We start from the raw sequence: 14,073 nt of genomic DNA, 5'->3' as shown, positions 1-14,073 counted from the left end.
AAACCGACTTTGTGAATAAGATTTTCCTTAGTTTTTGCTGTTATATTCAGGGTTTCTATACCCGTCTTTAAAGGAGATAAATTCTTTGCATGTATTTCAGATTTGTTTTACGCTGTATAGCGTGTGCAGTTGATTAAGCGTCGTTGAGATAACGTTGAAGACTGAAGTAGCCCTGGTATCGCACGATGTAGATGTTAGAGGGATATTTTACCTGTACGGTAATTCTTGTAGACCAAATCCCAAATATGGCTGGGATTAATAATACAGTATTGTGTGGTATTAACTTAGGCCTGCAGTAACGCCGGCTTCTCAGTCCCTAGCAGAGATTAAATGCAAGACTGGACTAACTCAAAAATTTTAACAATACAGCAGTAAAGTGGATGAAACATTTCAGTAGCCGAATTTAAGGTATTTTATAGTCTGATGAAAATTTAAGTCACTGCAGGTAAGATATTTGCGTCCTGTCCAGTTTTGAACGTCAGTCGATGTCTTTCGTCTCAAAACCCGCAGATGGGGGTGTGGATAATGGCCCTCGAGTGCTGATATTTGAAATTTTAAATTGAACGTTTTGAAATTAATTAAAGGTGGTTCATAGAATTACCAGGGGTAAAAATGTGGCTTTCGCGTTTTGCGGGAGTGTTCTGTGAGAATTTTCATTTCTAATTGGCCTTAACGTTCATTTGAGAGAAAAGAGTGTCGAAGTTAATTACACTACGTGTGTGTCTGCATACAGAAATGAGATGGTTCATTTTGTAGTCTGCAGTTACATACAAAAATAAAGTTTCAAATAAACGTTGTACATCTAAAGGAAATATATATTTTATATAATGTAGACCTACCAGTTCTTAAAAGGTATTTTTAAAAAGTCGTCAAAGATTTTTATTTCATTTCTGAGATGTCATATTTTAAATTTGATTTCGGAGACGAAAATTAAGACCGGAGCGAAACGTGCATGCCCACTTTAATCATTAAAGCCTAATGGTAACTATGTGTACCAACTGCTTTTAACTCTTCATTTTCCCCTCACAATATAGGCCCATTTTTTATATTATTTCCAGAATAAACAGCGATCATTTCCTTAAAGAACACGAACAAATTGACATTTGTAATGGTGAAGTGATGTGTTTTCTTTTCGGTCCGGACTGGATATTAAATATTATTTGGATTTCCTTCTCCTTCAAAAGATTAAGTTTATTTTGAAGGTGCTGGTGTACCTTAGTCCCTTGTGGCACGCACTGACTATGGTATGGCAGGTGGCTTGCACAGGAGTTGGAATGCTTTCAGCTAATAATTGTTTAATCCATTACATTCTATAAATAAGGCGCCTTTTGGAAAGATGTGGCGCAACTGCTGGGGGCGGATTTTAAAAGGGGGTGAAAACACCTCTTGGTCTCCCACTCAGTTTGTAACATGAAATACTAGTAGGGTTTTACAAATTGCAGGAATAATTTTGAGACACGTTCGTCTTAGATGGAGTTATAAATCAGAAGACGTAATGAAAAGCAAGAATTTTGAACTCTGACCCACGCGTTTGGTGGGGAATATGCTTCCAACTCAGATTTATCTTGTCTTCGCGGTCGTGGGGAGGACAAGCGTGTATCGCACCTTTAAATCCAGTTCAAATCTGCCTTAAACGAAATAATGTAAACCACTCTTCGCTTTTTGTAACAGTTTTGGACAAAATTCGGCAAAGAAAAAAAAAGCTGTCCCACTATACCCCATTTTGACGCTTGGAGGGAGAGGAGGTATAGCTCCTACTCATTCTTAACCTCGGCACTAGATGGGGTTGAGTGGTCAGCATCACGCCTCGCCCGCGGTTTACCCCCGGGAAAGGACCCCGGTACCCATTGGATAGGAGTCCGGGTGGGCCCCAGCGCCGGTCTGGACGCATAGGCTAGAAGACAAATCCTCTGTGCCCGTCGAGGGTCGAACCCTGGTCGTCCAGTTCGTTGCCAGTCACTATACTGACTGAGCTACCCCCGGCTATGAACGAGGGAGAACTTTGGGATAATTCGTGTATTATGCGCAAAGGCGGGAAGACAGTAACCAGGAGAAATTGTTGAGAACAGGATTTTCTAGGCTTCAAATTGAGATTTTTTTGGAAATTTTGACCGAGTTTGATTCCCGCTTCACGTAAATTATGTAATCATAGTTGATGGAAGGGAGGAAGACATTAAGTACACCTGTCATCTCTCAGTCTAAACCACCAAGAGTGCCAAATTTAATGCAGATCCATTAAGTCTGTTGAGAGGTTAAACATGAAAACGGGTGGACGTGCTTATCTCTGGAATAAATTTTTTATTATTATTTCATATACTGCAGTTGAAGAACGTATAAAACCAATTCGTTATATTAGAGCAAAGAACTTTTAACAGAATATGGACCTCGTATTTTCTAGTCGTTTGTATACTTGCGATTAAATTATTCAATGTTACGCGTACTGAAGAGCTCAGTGGCTCCTGTAAGAATCTCACTTGTAGTTATTTCAAGTGCACTGTAAATGCCGCACTTCTAGTCGAATGGCTGCCCGCTGTATGAATTATAGGCCACATCGTAGCTTCGAAGATGCCATGGACAATTTTGATATCTTTTGGTGTCAATAAAAGTCATTCTCGATACATGTGTACGTTGAAACAAATAGTCCATCGGCTCTCCTGCGTCAGACATATTGAATAGCTTCGTACAGTAAGAGCTTAAATACTTTACTTAACTTATATTCGAATCGTGAAAGGATTTCTTAATTTAACGACGCTGTTTCTGAATAGTTAGCTTATTGAGATCGTCGTCATCTTATAATAATATAGAGTAAGCAATAATAAGAAACTATTGCCGTGCGCGTTTCGACCTCAAGAGGTCATCATCAGTGACATCAGGGAAATTAATACATTTAGTCAAATGGTTCAAACTTATAGGTTTTACGGATTTTGAGTTTTGGCATTTTTCAGTTAAGAAAGTCGTTATTAAGATAAATGCCTACGATTTTACTTTAAAAATGTGTTTTTATGCTGGTAATTATGGAAAAAATAATTAGCTGTTTTCTATCTTACCTCTACCGGTGAAATAAAATATGTCCCCGTGTTTGAAATTTGCTCCATGAAGATGAAGTGGGGGAGTTTGGGGGGGGGGGGGGGGGGAAAGAAAGATTTTTATAAAAATTCATATTTTTTAATCTGTTTGCTTGTCCGGATCTTCCATATCTGTTAAAAATTGTACATTTCTCAGCTCAGACGCCTTAACCTAACTCTTTAAAGTAAAGTGGTAACTATATTTACCACGACTTTTACATTAAGCAACTCTGCTGTGGATATTTTTGGCATTTATTCGTACCATCTAGTAAGTCTCGAGAAACGCTTATGTGCAGTTGTAAAACATTATAGGTCCGGGTGTCCGAGCCCTGGGTCAACCCGACAGCCTTATCTTCTGCAGTCACTTGAGGCCGGTGCGGGAACACGAATTTGTTCACAGTGCAATCCGATCCCACGTCTCAGACAATGGACTCTGATCCTTATTGAAGCCGCTTTTCAAATGACGTAAGGACTGGCTGACGGTCTCTCTTTATAGTCATCTACACAGCTGAGGTTTCATATTAATGCCAAGTGGAGAAGATAATTTTAAAAAGTTCATTTTGAATAGATGAAGCTTGAGAGAATGAACTGGATTCATCGGGATCTCTAAAGTCCGTAAGAAGCGGGGATTTTCTTGAGTAGATTAGACCAGTGGTATTCAACCTGGGGTACGCGAAGACATCTTAGGGGTTACGTGAAATTTAAAAAAAAAAAAATATTATTTTATGATAAACACTGAATAATCAGTAATGTAATTTATTTAATTTATTTTAGATGTAGATTATATACTATGTATAACTTGAATTATACATCGACAACTTTGGGGGTACAAAGTTGAAGAGAAATTATATCTGGGGGTAGGCGAAGACATCTTAGGGGGTACGTGAAATTTTTTAAAAAAATATATATATTATTTTATGATAAACACTGAATAATCAGTAATGTAATTTATTTAATTTATTTTAGATGTAGATTATATACTACGTATAACTTGTATTATACACCAACAACTTTGGGGGTACAAAGTTGAAGAGAAATTATGTCTGGGGGTAAGCGAAGACATCTTAGGGGGAACGTGAAATTTAAAAAAAATATATTATTTTATGATAAACACTGAATAATCAGTAATGTAATTTATTTAATTTATTTTAGATGTAGATTATATACTACGTATAACTTGGATTATACACCAACAACTTTGGGGGTACAAAGTTGAAGAGAAATTATATCTGGGGGTACGCGAACAAAGAAAGGTTGAATACCACTGGATTATACAGCAGGGTTTCCAAGACGACCTCTGGTGACGTGGACTTTCCTCTGCATTAGCTTTGTTGGCTTCGCATTTCTGTAGGTCCGTTTAGCTAATAAGTAAACATTAAAACCGCGCATACAGAGACGTAAAGTCTCAAAGAGTGCATTTGGAAACTTGCTACTCGGATTTTAATTACACGTTTCCGGGTTTTCCAAGTGCTTTTGTGTGTAACGACATTCCGAAACGCGCGCTCGATGTGTCCTCACGGATCACTAGCAGTCGGCTGATTTGTGAGGGAAGATAATTGCCGGGAAGGGGGTGGGGGGGAGGTTACCCTGTGAGAGAACAGGAACGGCATTTGTCTTCGTTACCGGATATGACATCACCAGGTCGCATTTTGAGTGGATTCGCTCGTTCCGCTGAATATTTAGTCCATCTCCTGCCGAGTTAACACTTGTATTAATTAATTGTAAGTAGAAGCAAGTCGGGTAATGACATTACATCACACACCCCGTTTCCTTTCTGTTCCCTGCTGGCCGACTAAGATTATATAATAAAAAACATATCAGCTGAGTAAGTCGTTTTCTTGTAGATGGGGAACGATTGAATTGTACTATACTCTGCTAAAGATGTGCATGGAGCGAAATTAAACATCGACGAGGAAAGTGACATTTCGTAGTTCACGGTTTAACTACGGCTTTTTAACGTGAGCCCATATGGGCTCAGTGGTAAGGCGGGAGGCGAAGTACGTGGCCCTCGTCCAATATGATATCCCTCCCTGGTCAGTGCTTTGATTTCTGAGCTGCATCGATCAAAAATCGTGGAATGATGAATTGGAAGGGATTTGAAAGGAATGAACGGTGTCTTGTTGTAGGATACTGCAACAGAACTTGTCTGGAGGACTGAAGAAAACTGCGAGAAACCAGTGGTTAAAGTGAGACAGTCATTTGAGAGAATTTACGGCAGTTTGTATTAGAACGTCAGATTCTGCTGGTATATTTGGCGGTGATTTGTTTGGGGGGGGGGGGGGGAAGACGTTTCGTAGAAACAAAAGTATGCATTCTGTGCCTTATCAGGCTTTCGAGAAACTTCTTTGTTCAGTGGGGCTGTGGGCTCTCACCGAAGTCGACTTGTTAGCAGGTAACGCGAAACATTGCGATAAGTTTCATCATCGAACGCGTCAATATAAATCGATATCATAGCACACTTTCAATTCCTCGCATGTGTACACATGTCATTTCCTCATCCTGCGGTGTCGCATCGTTCACCAATGTTCATTTCCGGTTTGAAACAACATCACTTATGTTAACGTGTACCGGATAGTCTGCAAACATAGAAAGTAGACTTCGGATTGAAAATTTATGGGATTTCGTACTGTGTAGTTACTAAATAACTACTGATATTCCTGTTTTTATGTTATGTAATATTAACACGCGTGTTTCGGATTATATTATAAGGTATTATCAGTGTTTTTAGTCCAGAACGTCACATTTTAGTCGATCTCCTTGCACCTTTACAAACTTTCGTTTTGAAAAATGTTAATATTTTAAATAATATAAAAAAAGAACATTTCTGTGTTCCAATATATCAGTCCTTAAAAAAAATTTTGTTAATAATTTGTTGAAAATTACAAAAATTGGTGAAGTCCGTCCTTTTAAAACTATATTACTTTTTTTTAAAGTTCCTTTTCAATGTTAAAACTTCTAAATTGTTGCCTTATGTAACATCGCTATGCTTCAGTTCAGGACTAATGTGATTGTTGTGGGCCTGTAGTTATTGTTACACTAAATATGATCAGATGCTATTGCTATTAAACAATGACCCCGGTCTTTCAGGTTGCCTACCCCTTAGGAAAAATGCGATAGAGCGTGAAGGGTGTTTTGAAAATTAAGTTTCAAAACTGGGAGATGTAAGGTTCTCACGTAGAAGATGTTACTTTGTGTTTATTGTTTCGGGGGAACGTACTGTCTTTATCTACGAGGTTTAAAACGTTTGTTGGAAACATTTTTGATAATTTGAATGCTTAAGTGCATCAGTAGGCAGTGTGACATTTAGCCTTGAACCAAAATCGAGGTCATTGGTAGAGGATGTGTCTGTTCGTGATGGCTAAAATCTCTTTATGGAAAATAAAGGAATTCATTTGGAGTATTCTGTACTACTAAATCTTTTATTTCCGTATCGGCTAAAGAGTGACTATCATTCGAGATAATTCCAAGACGGTATCGATTGTTTAGGTCCACCCTGGTGTTAATAATCGCAGAGAAAATTCGCGGATCGGGAAAAGATCAAAGTTAAAAGTGCTGTATCATTCACGGCGCTGATTTGAAAGCAAGGGAAACTTTAACAGCCGTCTACCGCGAATTCTGGAACGGGGTTCATAAATAAGCCAAATACTCACTGTAACACGTAACTTCTTTCTTGCAGAAATGTTACAGAATAATTGCGTGACGTGTGGAGCTTATGACGTGAGGAATGAGTCTGTACACATGCTTGGCGTGTCTGTCATATTTCACTGTCAGCTGCAACATTCAGGGGGCCGGGTTTGAGTCCTGCTCAGTTGATATCTGACCCGTAATCTATGGACTCGGTACCGAGAGTTCTTTATACACTGAACAGAGCGGACGAAGCGTTAACCCAACTATTTATCTGTACCTAATGATGTCTAGAAAGCAACTTCTTAAAAGCTGTGTTCAGACTTACCAGAGACTTTTTTAAGCTCACTGATAATCCTGAGTGTCTGTGTTGAAGAACTTCATTAACACGCCACTGAAAGATTCCTTGTGTCAGTCTGTGGGGTTATATTGTGAATTTAATTGAACTGACTCAAGAACTGGCTTTGATCCTAGCCATAGTAGAGAACCTTGTGTCTTTTTTTAGTGGAGAGTTAGGTCCTGGGATGAGATTTTGACTTGCTTTGGTCATCTCGTGCGTCTGAAATGACGTAAATTGAAAGAAACGATGTGTTTGTTTGACGTTTTTTTAAGTTGACTTAACCCGAAGTAAGTTTACCTTAGCCGCAATGGTGCTAAACCTGACAGAAATTATTTTACAGTGAGATTGTTCCGCCTTTCTTGTTTTTCGAACATCGAAGAATGACATTCTGTCTCCTTCTGTTATTTTCAGGGGGGTTTTCCCCCCACACTAGCTGTTTTTTTTTTATTCCATACGTTTTATAGACACAGACCTACGCCTAGAGGAAATTGTGTGATCAGTCTACCATGAACGTAGAGATTTCGTTTCACCCTCGTCTGAAGAAAGAGAATTTTAGTTGTCTCACTCATCTTTATACTCGAATTCAAGAATGTTCCAAGAATTAAGCCTTTGAATAGGAGAAAGTGACCATCAATCCGTTACGTTCTTCTTGGCCTTGGATCCCGGTGGTTAGGTTAGGTTTAGACACCCCTGCACCGTGCAGGCATGAATGTCTTTGTCCAGACTCAAGACTAGGCCCCAGAAATAGCAGATTTGAAAGGAATTTTTTGGACGAAACTTATATTCAGCCTTTTATAGGTCTTTTGTTCGAGGTTCTGACTATGCAACTTTTGTTGTTGAGGTACGTGATTCGTCGGATTGTAGAACAATATGGTGGCAATGCGAAATATTTTTTCGTAGCTTTCAGTTTGCCGGCGATAAGTATTGAATCGTTACAGCTAGGAATTTAAAATTTATTAATCACGTGATGATACGTGATAATCATCGACCTGGCTAAGAATTTTGACCGAAATATTTGCAGAGTTAACGAACGTCGTGGCGAAAGCGTAGATCCCGATAAGTTTACAAACTTTTTGCAATGTAGGCCTGATTAATAATTTTATCCGAAAATTATTGTTGTTATTTTCTGTAAGATGCTTACAGTTGCTATCAGTCGTAATTAAAAGGTAACGCGAACGTGATTAGGTCATGTGACCTCCTGCACACGAGTCTAAATCCGTGGCTCCACGAATCAGCTTCATCGTATTTCGTCTCTAGGTTACAAAATGGCGTTCTTTTTAAATTTAACGTTAGTAAACGACGAATTTGTATGACTACAAATAAGTGCTAGCATTGAAATTTAGTTTTTTATGTAGGCCATGTGAATTACGCAATAATATTTGTTATTATTAATAAAATACGTAATCATGAATGTGATGGCCACAATTTATGATTTTAATATCAATTCAGGGTGATTTCTTGTGGCCTGGTCCGACGGGCACCGCGAGTCAAATGGGGCACTTTACCGCCTGCAGATGGCAGGTTCTGTCACGTCGTGGCTTGCAAAGCAGTTAACCTGTGTTCCAGCAAATCACCTGTGGTGTCCTGTGTGCGAGGTGTTTTGGAGGTGTGGTCGAGTTCTACCATTGGCCAAACATGCACACTCGTGACTGTGACGTAGGCGTGTCCACAAGCCACCCACCTATGGAACGTGATGTCCTTCGTACACTCGTCTACAAAAGTATAACCTCCTCGTAGCTTATCTTTCTATTAACCCAGTTTTATAAGGACAGGCAGGGGTAAGTATGTGTCACGCACGACCAAAGAAACGAATGGCATGCGCGCGCAAGAGTGACTTATCTCTCCCCCCTCAACTCCCTCATGCGCGCTGCATTCCCATCCCATCACATCCGTCTTGATTCGATGAACTTTATATATTCAGTTAGCGGTTAGAACGCTGGCCTTGTAATCCTGGGGTCTCGGGTTCGATTCCCGGCGGTGCCCGAATTTATAACTTGTGTTGGGCAAGGCCGTGGTCTAGGCAACACGGAGTTTTCCTCCGTGGCATCCCAACAATTACTCCATTCACACACAGAAGAAGGCAATGGCAAACCACTTGTGGATCATCTGCCAAGAACGTATATGAACAGGTCCTAGTCCGAGAAAAGGATGGAAGGATCCTGTTCATATGGACCTGTCGTCAGACAGAACACTAAATAAAAAAAACAAGTTGAAGGTGTTTATAGTCTGTTCGAATTGCTGCTTTAGTTAAGCGAGTTCTAAGTCCGTACTGCAAGAGTGTTTGTTGACACCGGGGATACGGAGTGTTTCCATGGCAACTGTTAGTGAGGGTACGGTGGAAATAGATAACCTCATATACCAATGGCCCGCAACAGCTGCATTATCGTAATTAATTGGTAAATAAATCAGTAATGAAGCTATGAACCTTCTCAGTATCCAGACGTTTCACTGCAAGAGGGATCCATGTACCAAACTGCTACAGACGATGAACATTTGACAGCTTCGTTTAACAAAAGGACGTAGCATCAGATAAAGTGATTTGGTTTGAAGTTTGACGAGAGCGGTTTCAGCTTTAAAATTTATATTTTATTTTCGTGAGATGTAGCATGGCTATTAAATTATTTGGGTGCGGAATTTAGAACGTACATCTGTTTCTAGTTCTATTGTCAGCTGGATGGGTTTACTGTGCAGTGAGAAATGGCGTGATCTAGGACAAAACTATTCTAAGAATATGGAAGGAAAAAGGTGTAACTTAAACGATTCGGAAAATAACAGGTTTCAGATTTTTAGGGAACGTCTCGTATCACGCATTTCTTGTTTAACCGCGAGATTGAAACAAAAATAGGCTAATCGTTTGTTACAAACACGTAAGTTTTAGCCCTCGCATGTCTCAGTAGTAAGCGACACGGTACTTTCGCTCAAGTTTTTCCGTGATGCCGGAATAAATCTGTGTTTCTTCCGGAGTTTGTTGAACGACGTTGTCTCAAGTGTATGGGTTCCGTGGGGGTCGAATGGGAATATTATTATGAGGGTGGGAGAATAAATATGTGGTCTTGGAGTGGAATTATTATTATTATTTAGTGTTCTGTCTGACGACAGGTCCATATGAACAGGATCCTTCCATCCTTTTCTCGGACTGGGACCTGTTCATATACGTTCTTGGCAGATGATCCAGAAGTGGTTTGCCATTGCCTTCTTCTGTGTGTGAATGGAGTAATTGTTGGGATGCCACGGAGGAAAACTCCGTGTTGCCTAGACCACGGCCTTGCCCAACACAAGTTATAAATTCGGGCACCGCCGGGAATCGAACCCGAGACCCCAGGGAAACGAGACTAGAAGGAATACGTGGAAGAGAGAGAAAAGGGGGGAGCAGGGAGGTAGAGTAGAAGGCGATTAACAAGAGAATGTGAATGAGAACACAAGGAAAGGGTGTATGGATAAAAACAAGGAGATTGTGGGTGGAGATAAATGTGGAATGAAGGAAATACGACAGAAACTTGCATTTATCTCACCGTGTTGGCGCTACTCCCAAAGAACTCCTCAGACTCGTTGCTCCTGTGTGATGCTGTTTTAGCGGAAGGCTTTTACACGTGGGTCCAGTTCGCTCGATGTAGCTTGCATTGACTGGCCACTGTAAAATATTGATGCTGGTTAATTATCCTATTCTGCCGAGATTATCACGTAATCATAGACGTCATCTCCCCCTAGGTACCACGTGGAAATTACTTTTGGAAAATTTAGTATAAATTGAGTTGGTAACAGTGGGGGTATCTCTTCAAATTATGTTGGTACTGTAGGGAAATAAGGTGAGGTGAGGAGATCACATTGTCTTTGCATTAACAAACTTGGCAGAAACTTCGCCCTGATTACTTCGCATCTCGCAGGAGGACGGTTTAATTCTGGGTTGGACCTGGGACCCTTCGAGCGCACGTGGGGTTGGATACGGTTACTACTTTATGTCTAGACTAACGTGGAGTATTTTTGGGCGTGCAGTTGAGACAAAACTCCCCAAGATGGCCGACTGGAAGGGTTTGGTTTTAAAATATTACGTGTTGTTATGAGTGTACTGATGACTTGCCAGTGATAATGTAGGCATGATGAATATTCTTGGAATGTCACGGAATGCCCATTCGACATACATGTTTTCCGGTGTTAGCGCGCACTATTTTCTCTCTCTCTCTCTCTCTCTCTCTCTGCTTGTTAAAGTTGCCAAAACAATATATCATTTGATATGCGTGCAAATCGTTTTATTAGACCCTTTATCAAGCGTAACTTTGTTCCTTGGGGTAGCTCAATCGAGTGAGAAAGGGAAGGGGTGAGTGGAGAGGGAGGGGGTGTTTGCTCGCACGTGTTACAGCCACCCTCCCGCTCAATCACACACCTCTGCCTCTTTCACTCATCGTTGTAACGAAAGAATCGTTCGGGGAAAAATAAGGAAGGTTTTTCACTGAAGCAGGTTCAGGAATTTAGGTTCTTGGCGCAAAAGTGACGTACGGCCAAAAGTTAAACGTTGCTCTGGGTAATTTTGGTAAGAAACTAGTGTGGATATAGTGATTTATAGCATACGTGAGCGATGTTTTATAAATTAAAATCAATCGATGTGGGTTTATAACAAGAAACCAGGCGGCAGAGATTGTACGAGGTCTTCTGAGGCGGTTCATTTTTAACGTATATGCGATCCACATTCTAGTCTTACGGCCTTCCATATTTTAAAATATTTTAAATTCTGCCCCAAAATAACCCCACCCGAATATCCATGTCAAAATTTCGTCAGTGTCCCAATGTTAATGTCAGAATTCTGGTATGCCTTTCGCGTTTCGTGATTCTTTTGTTCTCTGTGTTTCCGGACAGTCACGATTCCTACAGCCTCTGTTCGCTCTGAAAATTATTTCTGTTACTTCGAACCTGAGGAAGAAAGAGTTATGTCGAAACGGCAACAACGTTCGTCATTTATTCATTTTTCGTTAATCACGAAACTCGAGTATGAAATTTTTAATTTTTACCTGCGTAATTTTACGCAAGTAGACGTAAGTCCTTTCTGCAAGAAACTTGTAGTCATTTCGCCCTATAAATAATGCATTATGGAAATATTTGGAACAGAAAAGAAATTCCGTGATCGCACGAAGCTTTCACTGTGCGGCAATAAGTTTTGTGTTGGAGTTTTATTGTTTTTGGCTATTTGCAGCGCACGGAAAGTGTTAGAACAAATACAAATGACCGCCATTCTCTGCTTTGCCTGTGCAAAACCAGTAGCAGGGTGTGTTTCGACCTCAGAACCGCCTTCTCAGTGTTGTGACTGTGTATAAAGGAACTCGAACCTCCGAAAACATTTTAATTAAATTTTGGCGTTGTGTTCCAATTTCAGTTAAAATCGGGCATCAATAACAAACACTTTTCATGAAGACCTGCGTGAATTTCTACGAGCGTACATCGCTAAATGTGTAGTCAGACTCGGCGAAAAATGTCTAGGAAAAAAAAGTTGAGAAGAAATATTAAACATATTTTATACCGAACATTCTACTCTTTTTTCCCCACAAATTTTACGGGTTTTTTGAGATATGCTTAATTAAGCGGGTGGGGTCTTAATGCTGTGTCATCTCGTGACTCGCGAACCATTGGACCGACTCTGATAAAAAAATTTATAGGCACAACGTCCTTGCACGTCCGCCCTCCTCTCACCAACCACTAACCTATTTTAAGCTGTTTATAACAGAGCATTAAAAGTTATCATTCAGAGCAGCGTAGTGATTTTGAAAATTGAGAGACGTGTCTCGTCCAAAAGTACAAAAGATCTTCGTTAATGTGGGCCCCTTTATGATGTTGGGGATCCCCCTCGCCGCCTCCAGCTGTTCCCTTCACTGTCTGAACGTTTGTAAAGTTGGTACTGAAATGGTTCTCAGTAAAACAGATGTTTTGACATTTGAACAGGAAGCAGATTTTTGAGGGCCGGGTTTTCTGATGTGCTTTGTAGCAGGTGGTGGTGAACCCTAGGTTTTCTGTCATAAAGTTAAGTGTTTATTAGTTAGTTGGTCAGATAATTAAGTATTTAACTGAAATCATATTTTTGGAAGAATATTTAAATGACTTTTCTGTAACTCATTGCTATTATTTTTGATTTATATTAATACTAACCGCAAAGGTCAGACTTTAAGAACCTTAGAAACCAAAATGGACGTCGTAATCACCGTGAGATCGTGAAATCGCAAACAGGAATGAGCGTTGATTATTTGTGTTTACAGGGAAACGCGTTTTCCCTCGTACGCGAGATTAATGTGGTTGCAAAAGCTACAGCCTAATAAGGACATTTCAGCCCTTCAATTTGCTTAAAAAGTGGGCCTAGTAATCTGTAGCCAGCACACAAATCACGCCTCCTGATGATGTGAAAGTTTAAATTTCAAACCATTACAAAGCAACGATATTCCCTTGCTTTTCAGAACTACGAGCGTAGCTTATTTCTGACTTTAAAATAAGAAAATATATTACAATTCGCAGACAAATGAAAATATGAGTTATATTTGTAATGGAATAGAAGAGGCGACCTAAATGAGGAGTTGTTTTTCCCTTGGCGAGTCCATAAATCCTTTTCTGTACCGCTAACCCCCCCCCCCAAACTACCGCCGCCCTGTCCCATATGCGCCTTTTCCAGTTCGTTGGTTTGCTTGGTTGTCACTGTGATTTGATTCATATCATTAGCAATGCAACACAGATCGTGCAGAATTTGTGCGTTTGTTTGTTTATTTATAAAATATTTCTTTTATTTGATAGCGGCATTTAAAACGCTCACCGATGTTGTCAGATTTAAAGTTTCAGTGAATTACCTCGTGTTCCCTTTAAACCACGCGTTGAAGGGACGTGTCTGGCCGCAAACATCGTTTTCGTTATGATAAATATTTTTATTTAGAAATGTTTCTGTTTTAGTGCCCTGTTGTAAATTATTTAACGGGACTCTAGCTTTTTTTTTATATATCTTGTACGTATGAAATATCTAGTTAATCAAAGTTAAGTCGGAAAATAATATCGATTAAAAGGAGTTATGGAAACGAT

Source organism: Zootermopsis nevadensis, unplaced genomic scaffold, assembly GCF_977971745.1.
Source record: "Zootermopsis nevadensis isolate Lab colony 2312 unplaced genomic scaffold, Znev_1.0 Znev_ptg000021l, whole genome shotgun sequence".
In the NCBI taxonomy this organism is placed as follows: domain Eukaryota; kingdom Metazoa; phylum Arthropoda; class Insecta; order Blattodea; family Termopsidae; genus Zootermopsis; species Zootermopsis nevadensis.
Note: the sequence above shows the minus strand (reverse complement) of the source record.